We start from the raw sequence: 13,204 nt of genomic DNA on the forward strand, positions 1-13,204 counted from the left end.
AAATCAGAATAGTTTATTTATACTGTGCAAGTGTAAAAATTATTCGAATGCTTCATATGTTCAGGATTATTTAGACACATAAAAAATTGGGTTTTGTGTGCGTAAAATGCGAGAGAGAGAGAGAGAGAGAGAGAGAGAGAGAGAGAGAGAGAGAGAGAGAGAGAGAGAGAGAGAGAGAGAGAGAGAGAGATTAAAACACGTATACACACACACACACATCACAGACACACTTCTGAATCTCGTCCACAGCCTGCCTCACCTCACCCTCCTCTGAGCCTCTGTGCAATGCCGGCCGCCGTCCGCGTTCCCCGCACAACGCTTGTTGCCGCCGCTGTGAGCTATTTGTTGTCCCCATTGTGAACTGTGTGGCAGCTGTTTGGGAGGAGAGGAACTAGCAGAAAGGAGAAATAGCGTTTTTTTTTTTTTTTCTTCTTATCCATTCACTTATCCATTCATTTCTTCTTTCCCTTCCTTTCATTTTATCCATCTTATTTGCGATTTCATCTAAACTTTATCCTTTTCTCCCTTTGCATCCTTGTCATCCTCTCCTCCGCCTCCTCCTTCTTTTCCTCATCCGCCTTCTCCTAAAATTCCTCGTCCAACTCCTCCTCCTCCTCCTCCTCCTCCTCCTGCTCCTCCTCCTCCTCAAATTCCCTTCGTTATTTCCCATCTTCCTCCTTCATTCTTATATCGGATTTCCCTCAGACCCACACCTCTCTCTCTCTCTCTCTCTCTCTCTCTCTCTCTCTCTCTCTCTCTCTCTCACAAGAGCTTTGCCTTCCGCGTTTCCCAATTTCGTTTTCTCCTTTTTCTTCCTTCCCACCTCTCCTTGGGGCAAACTTTCCTTTTTACCTTCTTTCCCTTTACTTCGCCGCCTCTCATTATTTTTTTCTTTTCACAGCACCGTTCAAATCCCTTCAGACGGAGGAGGGAAGGAGAGGAGGAGGAGGAGGAGGAGGAGGAGGAGGAGGAGGAGGAGGAGGAGGAGGAGGAGGGTAGGAGCAGCGTCCGGGTATTGCAAAGACCTTCCTGTCACTCCCTCGCCTCCTTCAGCTCGACTCCCATCGATTCACCTCGTTCTTTTCCTCCCTTTCACCATCTTACGTTGCTTATTCTTCTCACTTTTTCTTCCTGCTCTTTGATTTTTCTCGTCTTATATGACAGTGATGGACAGAAACAAAACAAGTAAGTAGAAAAGGCGGCAGGAAAAGTCAGGCTGAAGTATTTTGTGTTTTATCAAAGAGTAACAGAATTTATAGTCGTGTTGTTTTCTGCCACGTCTTGTTTTGTATCACTGTTCTAATGGTTTAATCTCCCCCGTGTTCCCTAGTTTCTGTGTCTCCCCTCTGACGCCATCAGCTGCTCCTGGCTTCTCTTGGTTTCCTGCAACTTCTCTGCTTTTCGTGGTTTCTCGCCTTTGCCTGGCTTCCTTTCGTCTCGTCCCTTTTGTTCTTTATGACTCCTGGAAGCTCGTCTCTTGCTTCATCGCTATTCTCTTGGCTTCCCTTCCGTTCCCTTCCCTCGCCTTGTATGGCCTTTCCCTGTCTTGCCTCGCCTCGTCTCTCCTTCCATCGGCCTGTCTTACTGAGAGAGAGAGAGAGAGAGAGAGAGAGAGAGAGAGAGAGAGAGAGAGAGAGAGAGAGAGAGAGAGAGAGAGAGAGAGAGAGAGAGAGAGAGAGAGAGAGAGAGAGAGAGAGAGAGAGAGAGAGAGAGAGAGAGAGAGAGAGAGAGAGAGAGAGAGAGAGAGAGAGAGAGAGAGAGAGAGAGAGAGAGAGAGAGAGAGAGAGAGAGAGAGAGAGAGAGAGAGAGAGAGAGAGAGAGAGAGAATAAAGATGAAAGTTATAAACAAAACTGCAGACAAATTGACGAACTTGAGGCAAAAGAAATAAGACTCGGTGCAGACAATAATGACTGAAGGTTTACTTAAAATGTATTTGATAAATTAATATTCTTGTACATAAGCAACTGATTGTGTGGCAATAACAAATATACTGTATACGTACTGGTGTAGATCGAAAGAAACTCACGAAGTAAATGGATGAAATATTAAACAGTTGAATTGTAAAACTTTATGAAGTAATGATGAAAAAAAAAACTGATAAACGTGATCGTGGAATAAAAACAGAGACTTGGTGATAAGATGAGTAAAAAGTAAAGAGTAATTATTAAAAAAAAAAAAGAAAAGAAAAACACGAATGATACCAAATGTCAGAGTCGAAGAAGCTCAACAATGAAATAAAAAAAAAGAAGAAAAGAGCAAACACGAAATGATTCTTTTGACGTCCAACTAAAGAAAAAAAAAAAAAGTGAAATACAAACTGTGAATGTTGCACGGGGGTAAAAGTCAAGGAGAAGCCGCAGTGACTGGACCCAAATAACATGGTGTGGAAATGTGTTGACGTTTGCTAAATAAACAAGAAAGAAAATGAAAATTACTCCTGAAAACAAAAACGTGATGAGCATTCAGATCTTTCCTCTTTTCTATATCCTTCCTTTCCACGGTGTTTTGTCCCCTCTCGCTCCTTTCCTCCTCCCTTCCTTTCATTCCCTTCATGTACCTTCCTTTCTCCTCAATTCTCCCTCCATTCCCTTCCTTTACCTTCCTCTCTTCTTCATTCCCTTCCTTTCCGTTCCACTTTACCTGGGTCCTCACTCACCTCCACTTCCCCTCCCCCCACTGCTCTCTCTCTCTCTCTCTCTCTCTCTCTCTCTCTCTCTCTCTCTCTCTCTCTCTCTCTCTCTCTCTCTCTCTCTCTCTCTCTCTCTCTCTCTCTCTCTCTCTCTCTCTCTCTCTCTCTCTCTCTCTCTCTCTCTCTAAACCTTTCAGTTATTCATCAGAGGAAATATTTTTGCATTCCTCTTTTCTTTATATGTTCTTGCAACTCTTGTGTAAGTGTCATTCTTACGCTGTTTTATGTTCTAGATGAAGATTTGAAATTCCCAAGTATGATAGCATAGTCACAATATCTTTTTTCTTTACGTTCTGTGCAATATTTTATCCTTTGTTTTTTTCAGTTTCCATGTTTTTCTTCTGGCTTGGTTATTGATTCGCGTATATTCTTCTTTTACTTATTGATGTTTCTTCTTGTTAGTTTGTTTGCTCCCTCGCGTGCCAATATCAGCCTCTTCCTGGCAAAATGTTTAGCTTCCATGTCTGTAATGGTGATGCTCGACCACCACAAGGCACCAACACTCAGGAGACGCCTGGATGCACTTTTGAGTCGTTTGTAAGAAAGTTATCGCCAGTGCAAGTAAGTGTTTTCATTCCCTCGCTCTCTATTATTATTATTATTATTATTATTATTATTATTATTTGTATTTTTAATTGTATAAGAATTATTCAAGTATTTATTAGTATTATATTAGTTATCACTTTTTTTTTAAGAAAGACCAAACAGACCAGCGCAGCGAACACCTTCTAGTCCCTTAAATCTAATGAACAGGATTTTAAGCAGATTTGAAAAGAGACTGATAGACACTGAAGGAAGGAACACAAACGATGAGAAGAATTATGAGAGGAGGATGAGAGGCAAGGGGTAGAAGGATCTTTCTTGTTCTTGGCGGGTTAATGAGAAATAAGAGAGGAAAAAAGGATCGAGACATTTTAAAGAGGGAGGAGAGGGAAGGGGGAGGGGGCTGAGTGAAAGAACAGGAGGGAGAAAAAACCGGAGGAAAGACCAACCTAGGAAGGCACTGAGGAAAGGCGCTGCGATACAAGGTAACGTTGTATGGAAGAATGAAGGGGAGAGTCAGATACAACGTACACAAAAGAAAAATATCAGTGCATGAAGAAGTGGACGAAAATATTACAGAATATGCAAAATATTACAGAAATGTTCATGGATTTCAAATAAAAACTTAACAATATCAAGAGGATTATTCATAATAGGCAAAGTTTTACGTAAAGTTATAACATAAATATGTAAAATTTAAACGTGTGAGCAACAAGTTAAGATGAAGTTGCAGAATAATACGTAGATAAATTTAACAAACTAACTATTCGTAGATAAAGAGAAGAACAGAAGTAGTGGCAGGCAGGCAGGCAGGCAGGCAGACAGGCAGGCAGGCAGGTGGGTGGAAAAACAAACTGAAAAACGAAAACTCTGAACTAGGGAAAAGAGACGTTAGTGATCGACTCAGACACAAATGCAGGCAGTTTATTGCAGAACGTAACAAGCGAGAGTTTTGCTAAATGCCTGAAAGAGTTTACTGAGGAAAGACCACTTAATGCTAAACACACACACACACACACACACACACACACACACACACACACACACACACACACACACACACACACACACACACACACACACACAGTAAGAGCAAGGAATCTCGCCCGGTCTTTTCGTGATATGTTTGCAGCACTTCACTCTCACTGCCAGGTCAACACTTTTGCCCAAGACTCACAATTGCGTCGTTGGATTTAGGTCACCTCGCCTGTCCGCCTGTTTGTCTGTCTGTCTGTCTTTACGGTGGTGTCGTGACGCTTTCCTTTGTTCTACCTCGTCCCTTCTCTTACTGCTCACCCGATACCAGAATTTATTAACCTCTTCCTCCTCCTCTGCCCCCCTCCCTCCTCCACCTCCTCCTCCTTCTCCTCCAAACTTAGAATAGTTACCTAGACATCCTTGTAAATACCTCAAGATCAGTTGCTGTTTGGACTTCTTTTGTATTCTTTTGTATTCTCCTCCTCTTCTACCACCGTGAGTCCAGCATCGAGTATTACTGATGTTTGTTTATTTCTCTCGCGTCCATCTTCATGACCGTTCCTTTCTCATGATCGGTGTCACACTGCCATTACGCGTACGCGCCAACAGACACACGCACACACACACACACACACACACACACACACACACACACACACACACACACACACACGTCACTCTTCATCTCTTACTAAACTTTCGTTCTTACTGATAAAAACTCACCCCCTCTCCCTTCATTCCTTCCCCTTTTTATTCACTTTAGCTACACATATTTAACATTTATCACTCGATTCTCTTATTCTACCCTTTCTCTCTCCTTCCTCGCACATTTTTGCTATTTCCTTATTCCTTTCTTTCTTCTTCACTTCCTCTGTATCCTGTATTCCATTCTATTCCTCCCTTCCTCCTTCACTCACCTAATCTCACGTGTCTCCTCCTCCTCCTCTTCCCATGTCTGGCTCTCTCTCGCTCTTGCCCTCCAGCCTGGGTCCTCAGCGCCCCTCTCACTCTTTCCTCGCTCAGGGACCGTCGCCAGCACAGGAGTGTCCACCATAACTTGCCACTTCAGGACCCACATGTTCTCTTCCACTTCCAGGAGTTTGTGTTTGATGGAGACCGTAACCTGCCCCTCTCTCTCTGTCTGTCTCTCTCTCTCTCTCTCTCTCTCTCTCTCTCTCTCTCTCTCTCTCTCTCTCTCTCTCTCTCTCTCTCTCTCTCTCTCTCTCTCTCTCTCTCTCTCTCTCTCTCTCTCTCTCTCTCTCTCTCTCTGTCTCTCTCTCTCTCTCTCTCTCTCTCTCTCTCTCTCTCTCTCTCTCTCTCTCTCTCTCTCTCTCTCTCTCTCTCTCTCTCTCTCTCTCTCTCTTAGTACAGCGATGAGGAGGATGGAGGTTCTTCCGCAACAGAGAGAGAGAGAGAGAGAGAGAGAGAGAGAGAGAGAGAGAGAGAGAGAGAGAGAGAGAGAGAGAGAGAGCCATACCGTGACTAATAAGGATAACTTCACGGGAGTGACCTCATTAAGTAGTGCACTGCTGGCCGTGATTAATGGCTGCAATTATTCCCTCAGTGAATTGTGGTGTGCTATTGAGTGAGACGGAGCAAGCATGAGGCCGGCCAGGGAAAGGCTGTGCGAGGGTGTGTGTGTGTGTGTGTTATGTCAGACTGCTTGCACTGATGAGGTTTTGTGTGTGAATGTGTGGGCGCAGTTGTGCTTCATGAGGCAGTCTTTTCCTTGTGAAGTAGTATAATGTATCGTGGGGAGTGTTCTTCCTTTAAGGCGGCAGTGCGGCTGAAGCTGTGATGGTGGCGCTGTGTGTGGTGGTTTGGGGTGCATGAGAAATCATTCTTTTCTTATTGAAGGAATGCAGTGCCGGCCAGGGCGTGTCCTTCCCTCTCCCCGCTGCAGCTGGCGTGGACTGAAAGGCTTGGGAGAAAAACACATCACTCTTTCACTTCTTATCAGAGAGCAAGGATTGGTGCACAACCCTCGCGTCCAGATAAGCGTGGTGGGCAGCGGGATGCCGTGGGATTTGTGTCGCGTGGTGAGCCTCCTTTCACCTGAGCACAGGTCCACGCCTTGCCTGTGCCCGTCTTGCGTGTGTGTACAGTATCCTCTTGCCGTGACCTTGGTGTCAAGGGTTGGTGCCACGCACGAGTCCTCCCCAGTCATTCCTGTCCATTGCATCTTGTGTTGCTCCCATTCCTCGCACCTCCATTTAATTTCCGTCTTTCCATCTCACTTTGTTTCCCCTTCCCTCATCTTCCCTCAGCCGGCGTTCTCCAGGTTCTTGCGGTAGTTTTCCCATGTACCTGTGATACTGCTTTCAAAATTAAAGGCTTGCAGCACAGAAAATACAAAAAATTTCATTCGTGATACAAGGTGCCTAGAACACCTGTGACACACCTGACTGGCTTATCAACACCTGATACTCAAAGCCAAGGTGTGATAATGCTCCCTGTCACCTGGATTAAATATATTGGCGTTTCTACAAAGTCAGAGTGTAGGTCGGCATAATGCAATACTCTCTCTCTCTCTCTCTCTCTCTCTCTCTCTCTCTCTCTCTCTCTCTCTCTCTCTCTCTCTCTCTCTCTCTCTCTCTCTCTCTCTCGTTATCATTCATTTATGAGAGTAAACTTTGGCCATCAATGACTTAAGTTCAATTGTCCTTTCTTCTGGAAGTTTGGCACCTTCTCCACTCCGCTGAGATAAGAATGGTGTGTGTGTGTGTGTGTGTGTGTGTGTGTGTGTGTGTGTGTGTGTGTGTGCGCGAGCGCGTGCGTGCGTGCGTGCGTAGGTGTGTGTGTGTGTGTGTGTGTGTGTGTGTGTGTGTGTGTGTGTGTGTGTGTGTGTGTGTGTCTTCATGATTGGTTCCTGCTCCTCCTTTCAAGAACCCCTTTCATTTTCCTCTTATCCTGCCATCTCTAGTACTCTTTTCCTCTCTCTTTCTCTCTTTCTCCTCTACTACTGAATACCTCCTCTTTTTCCACCCAGCTTCTCCTCCATTCCCTAGCCGCCCCTTCCTTCTTTTCCCCCTTCCTCCCTCACTCCCTCACTCACTCACAGCAGCGCCGCCTCCCCTCCGCTCCTCTCATTAAGACACAAAACTTGACGAATACATTACTGCCACTTAATGGCTGTGAGAGAGATTAAACTTTTTTATGCTCATTCCTCTTGATCCCTGGTGTCTTGTTTGCTTTCCTCCCCTTCTTTATCCGGGGATTTTTATTGCCACGCCACTGCTTTTGTCTTGCCTGAAAGCCTGAGCCACACGCCGCCGCACTCAACACCGCCACGCATCACACGAGCCGCGAGGCACTGGCGGGGCTGACAAAGACCATCAGGATTGAATCACATGGAAAATTCAACAGTGAAAGATGAAAATGTATAGTGATTGATGTTATTGTGTCATAAACATTATCATTTATCATCACTTCCTTCTCCTCCTCCACTTCTTCTTCTTCTTCTTCTTCTTCTTCTTCTTCTTCTTCTTCTTCTTCTTCTTCTTCTTCTTCTAACATCTGTCGGGCTCCTCTCCGTTCCAGGCCACTCTAGCAAGTCAAGCCATGTTACTCCAACGCTCGCCTGATTAGTTCACTCTTCGTGTGGCACAAACATGCTGCCCCCTTCCCACCACTGCACTGTCCCCTCCATCCACCCACACGTAAATAGCTCAGCAATTTCATTAATCGCACATAATAGAAGTTTCAATAAGCCCTCTCCATTAGATAAAGTTAGATTCCCTAGTTACCTGTAAATTTTACGTTGATTAACATAAGTCTCGGAAGCAGGTATTTCCGCTTTCTGTCTTGCTGGACTGTGTGCTGATGTGTAAATTTCACCCATTTAAATTCCGCTGGTGAATATTCTCCATGAAAGTTTCAGCGCAAAATATTCCCAACCCGTCAAATTACGATAAACTTTACCAACGTAAGCTAACATAATTTATCGTGGGATGAATTACTTTAGGGGAAATCGTGCCGGCGAAATGCTCTTGGGAAAATTTACTCGGAGGGTAATTAACAATATTCGATGCCGATGTGAGTAAGCAGCAAGGAAGAGAGCAAGAACGACCCTCTCTGCCCTCCGTGGCCAGTACTCGTAGTAAGAGATGAGAGAAACAAGCGAGTATCTATCCAAATAAAGTCGAACTGCCCTGTGTTTGCGGGAAACGCTTTATTGTGGCAAGGGATTCCACTCGTGCAGGATTCCTCGGCCATAGGTTGCCTGGAGAGTCTTCCTTCACTGCCTGCAGAGGGGCGGGGTGTCTTTGCTGAATGGCATCGCTCAGTTATTTCCGCCTACATATTATGACCCATATTCAGAAACGCTTTGCTCTCTCACCACGACTAACTTACACAAGGCCACTGAGATAATTAGACGGGTTCTCAAGAGTGTTTCTTCTGTTTGTAATGTAGAAATCTTCTTGATCTGTTACTAGAATCATGAAAGAATACCCTAAAAACCCGGTGTAACTTCAACATAGAGCCTTTGAAAAATAGTGGAGGTGAGGCGATCAATTGTTTAAGAATATGGTCATATAACACACCGCAGGGTTGTAAGTAATGCTGCTGAGGACCCTGGCACTCATAAAACTGATAAAAAAAATAAAATAAAATAATTGTCTGAGAACACACGACGTAAATCACTGTAATTGTTGTTCTGTCCCAGGTGCCTTTATGAACTTGTTTTGTGTAATTCCTTATCCCAGATCAACGAAATTATTTTATTAGGTATATTTACTAACCATTCTTTTCGCTGCTTTCATTTGCTTCATCTCACACAAGTCGTATTTCTTTACCAGGCACAGCATTTTAAATTTTCTCCGGTCTTCAATATTTCACCATGTCCCAAACCCGCGTCACCTCAGCTGCTTTCCAGAGAGCTGCCGCTTACCTTCTGGTGAGAGAGAGAGAGAGAGAGAGAGAGAGAGAGAGAGAGAGAGAGAGAGAGAGAGAGAGAGAGAGAGAGAGAGAGAGAGAGAGAGAGAGAGAATCAGAGAAAATCATAGAAAATTACTTAAAACACACGTGGGAAAAGTAGAAACGACTTTATACATTCTCTCTCTCTCTCTCTCTCTCTCTCTCTCTCTCTCTCTCTCTCTCTCTCTCTCTCTCTCTCTCTCTCCATCAGTGCTGAATCTCTCATTTGTTTAACCGTGAGTTGTTTTTACAGTCTGGTAGTAATTACGTTTGGCAGTGAGCAAATAGCCTCCGCTCCCTCACACCAAGCCTCCGCTCCCTCACACCAAGGCGCACTCACTGCTTGCTCTAATCTTCCTCTTCCGCACGTCATGGTTTTATTGGGCGCTATTTTTCATCTCATTTTTTTTCTTTTCTTTTATTGCTTGTCTTTCTCGTATATAACTTTTTTTATTGTTATCATTGTTATTATCTTTATTTTTATCATTGTTTATTTCCTTATTATTATTATTATTATTATTATTAGTAGTAGTAGTAGTAGTAGTAACAGACGGAGTATGTACACAATGAAAAATTTGCTTCGTTTTGAATATTTTTTCCTTTGAATATTTTTTTTTCTCCTTCCATCTTTCTTTCTATTTTACTTGCAAGGATATTTTGGTTTTAATTCTTGCCAAGTTATAAATATTAATCAACATTGGTATTTGATGGCTTTCTTTAATTTACCTGGTATTTGATGGCTTTCTTTAATTAAGCTGGATAAACAGACTAATTAGCATGCCTCATATTTTAATGTAAATATACGGCATATACGTTCTGTAGGTAATATATTATCATTTCATTGCATTTATTCTTCCTTAATTTATTTTAGTAATCAAATTCTTTGCTATGGTGGTCAGGATGTAGTGATTAGTATTCTTTTATTAGATATGTTTCGAGATGTCCTGCTCATCCAATACCTTTTATTTATTATTATTATTATTATTATTATTATTATTATTATTATTATTATTATTATTCAGGGAAGTTTCCAAGCTGTTGGTAACTAGAGACTCTCTCTCTCTCTCTCTCTCTCTCTCTCTCTCTCTCTCTCTCTCTCTCTCTCTCTCTCTCTCTCTCTCTCTCTCTTGTTCTCCCCCAACCGATTTTTTTTTTCTTTTTGACTTCCTAGAGCTCTCACACTCTCTTCTCTCCCTCCTCTGTTTCCTCCTTCGTGGCTTTTACCTTCCCCTTCCTTCCCTCTGCACTGTCTCCTTTCTCTCCTTCCCTCACTGGACTTAACCTTTTACATCCTCCCTTTTCTTTATTTGTTCTTTCCTCTCCTCGCCTCTCTCTCTGCTCCTTCCTCTCTCAGTAACACGTTGTCTCATCTCTCTTCCAAGTGATTTATTCCTGTTTTTTTCTTCTTTTTTTTAGTGTACGTGTGTGTGTGTGCGCGTAAGTGTGAAGTCTTGTTGCCCTGCTCGGCTGTTTGTCACGCCAGCGGCAGGAACATATGATTTAAGGTAGCGTTATATTAACAGGCTTGAGAGAAAGATTCAATCAAGTCAGTATATACAATTCATTTACACTAACAACAGGAAAGTTTACTCGTTATGGGATGATGCAGTAACGTGAGGAATGTTTACGTCTTTGATTTATGGAGAAACGTTAGGAATATGTCACTGTGTCTTTTCATCAGTTAAACAGCGACATCACATCACTGAATTTTTAAAGTTTAGAGTTTTGTTCACACACTCAAACAACACTGAGTTCAACGGGACGCACGACAGGGTCCTTGATAACGCTCACTCCCTGTCACACACACACCCCGCTGCCAACTGCCTGCCTCCAGTCACGTTCCGCTTAACGCACCCCTAACAAAGGCGCAACATCCGTGTTTGCATCAGCACCTCGTGATCAGGATGGTGCCTCCTGCTGTGCTAGATGGCGACATTTCAGCAGATGAAAAACAAAGGAAGTTTCCTAGACTAAAAGAACAAAGACAGCGTCCGTTCCTACCTATTTTTACCTACCTATCCTTACTTTCTCATGGGTACAGTCTTCTCTCCCCGAGGCAACGCTGATGATGGAATCCCCGGTGATTTTAAAAGGCTATTCAATTGTCTGTCTGTTTGCGTGATTGTCTATGTGTCTCTTTTTTGTGAGTGTTTGTTTGTTTGTGTCTGTCTTGCTGTCTTTGTGATTATCTGTCTGAATGTCTGTCTGTGTGATTGTCTGTCTCTGTCTTCATGAGTGACTGTCTGTTTGTATGTGTGGTTATCTGTCTCTTTGTGAGTGTCTATCTGTCTGTGTGATTGCCTGTCTATTTGTGAGTGTCTGTCTGTTTGTGATTGTCTGTCTGTCTGTCTATGTGATTGTTTGGGTCCTTTGCAGCGTCTGTCTGTGATTGTCTGTCTGTCTTTGTGGTTGTCTGTTTGTTTCGTTTGTAATACTTTCTTCGGTTTGTTTTTCTTGTAGCTTTTGAATTTGTTTCCTTTACGTGATTTTCTTTTTTTTTTTTTTTGGTAGGGAGTTTATTCCATTCCGTGATATTGTTTGTGTGTTTGTCCACTTCCTTCCTCCTGTTTGTTTATTGTTTGTTGTCACTGTATAGTATTGTGTTGTGTGTTTCTGTGGTGTCTTTCCTTGATACAATAATCTGTCTGCTTGTCATTAGCAAGGCGTTTTTACCTTGATTTGTGTTCGATCTTGCTTTGTTCCCCTCCCTATTCTTCCCTTCGTGAGGATGTTCTTTATATTTCTGATGTTTGTTTATCCTGATTCCTTTCCTCCTTTTTTTTTTTATATGAATTTGTGCTTTTGTTTCTTAAGGTGTCTCTTGTTTCATTGATATTCCTCTTTCCTGTGTGCATCCTTTCTTTTCTTCGTTCTTTATATCCGTTAGAATTTTTACTTCTTTCAGGGTTTTGTATATTGATGCTGACATAATGTCCTAACAACACATATTGATAACAAACACTTAGCGATCTCATTAAAAAGTCATAAGCTTTTGCTTTTATTTTATGTTGTAATTCAAACTATGAAAGTGCTGTAGTAAGTAATGCAGTTCGTCTTTTTTAATGGCAATTGTAAGTGAAACTGACTGAATATTAAATTATACGAATGTAGACAATATCGTAGAAAGGCATCGGTATGTAACTCAAGCCTGAAGCCGTATGAACACCTTTATTATCATCCTTGTTGTGCTGGATGACTGACACCTAGCACCTGAGAGAGAGCGGGGAAGAGAGAGAGGGAGAGAGAGAGAGAGGAAACGCTGAGCACGGCGCGACTCGCCCGCCAGCAAGCATGACCTAAAAATGTGTTGCGCCGCCCGGGAATCGAACCCGGGTCGCAAGAATGGGAATCTTGCATGATACCACTACACCAGCGGCGCGCTGCGTGTCACGTACGAGCATGAGTCAAACTGTTGCCTGTCCCGTCACAGCCACCTTTCTCCTCAGCTCTCCTGACTCACCCTAGCACCAATTCTTCCCTCACCAAGGCTTTCCTGCCTCACTCTTAACACACGCGTGGCCTTCCCTTGCCACCCACGCCCGTATCTGCCTTCCCTCTTCTTCCGTCGAGGCGAGACCTGTAAGGGAAGCGGCAGGTGTGAAGGAGGAGGCTTAATGAATGGCAGGTGAGACGGTAAGGAGGGAGAGGGTGAGGAGAAAAGGTGAGCGTGGAAGAGAGATCAATGACTTTTGTCCGCCTTTATGAGGGTGAGAGGGAAATACTGGACGGCATTTGAGAAGAGAAGAGGAGAGGAGAGGAGAGGAGAGGAGAGGAGAGGAGAGGAGAGGAGTGACCGCCAGTCCCGAAAAGGGGCCATAAGATGAAGAGAAAAACTTAATCTTGATAGCGACAATAAAACAACGCCAGTAATAGTAGTAGTGGTGGTGGTAGTAGTAGTAGTAGTAGTAGTAGTAGTAGTAGTAGTAGTAATAGAAGTAGTAGATAATATAATATGTAAGATTCATCGACTGATACTTTTGATGATGTTTGTGACAGTGAAAGACTGAAGTTGTAAGAGACTCGTGTGTGTGTGTGTGTGTGTGTGTGTGTGTGTGTGTGTGTGTGTGTGTGTGTGT

The 13,204-nt window shown here is 43.3% G+C and overlaps 1 protein-coding gene and 1 non-coding gene across 5 annotated transcripts in view; one reads left to right on the top strand and one right to left on the bottom strand.

The window, feature by feature from the left end:
* LOC135101211 (uncharacterized) overlaps nt 1–13,204 on the top strand; it is a 158,859-nt gene that overhangs the window by 73,090 nt on the left and 72,565 nt on the right. The gene's annotated exons all lie outside the window — the stretch shown is intronic.
* Trnag-ccc (transfer RNA glycine (anticodon CCC)) lies at nt 12,437–12,507 on the bottom strand. Its single transcript has one exon. It is a non-coding gene; the product is annotated as a tRNA-Gly (tRNA).

This window comes from Scylla paramamosain, chromosome 6, assembly GCF_035594125.1.
Source record: "Scylla paramamosain isolate STU-SP2022 chromosome 6, ASM3559412v1, whole genome shotgun sequence".
NCBI lineage: Eukaryota > Metazoa > Arthropoda > Malacostraca > Decapoda > Portunidae > Scylla > Scylla paramamosain.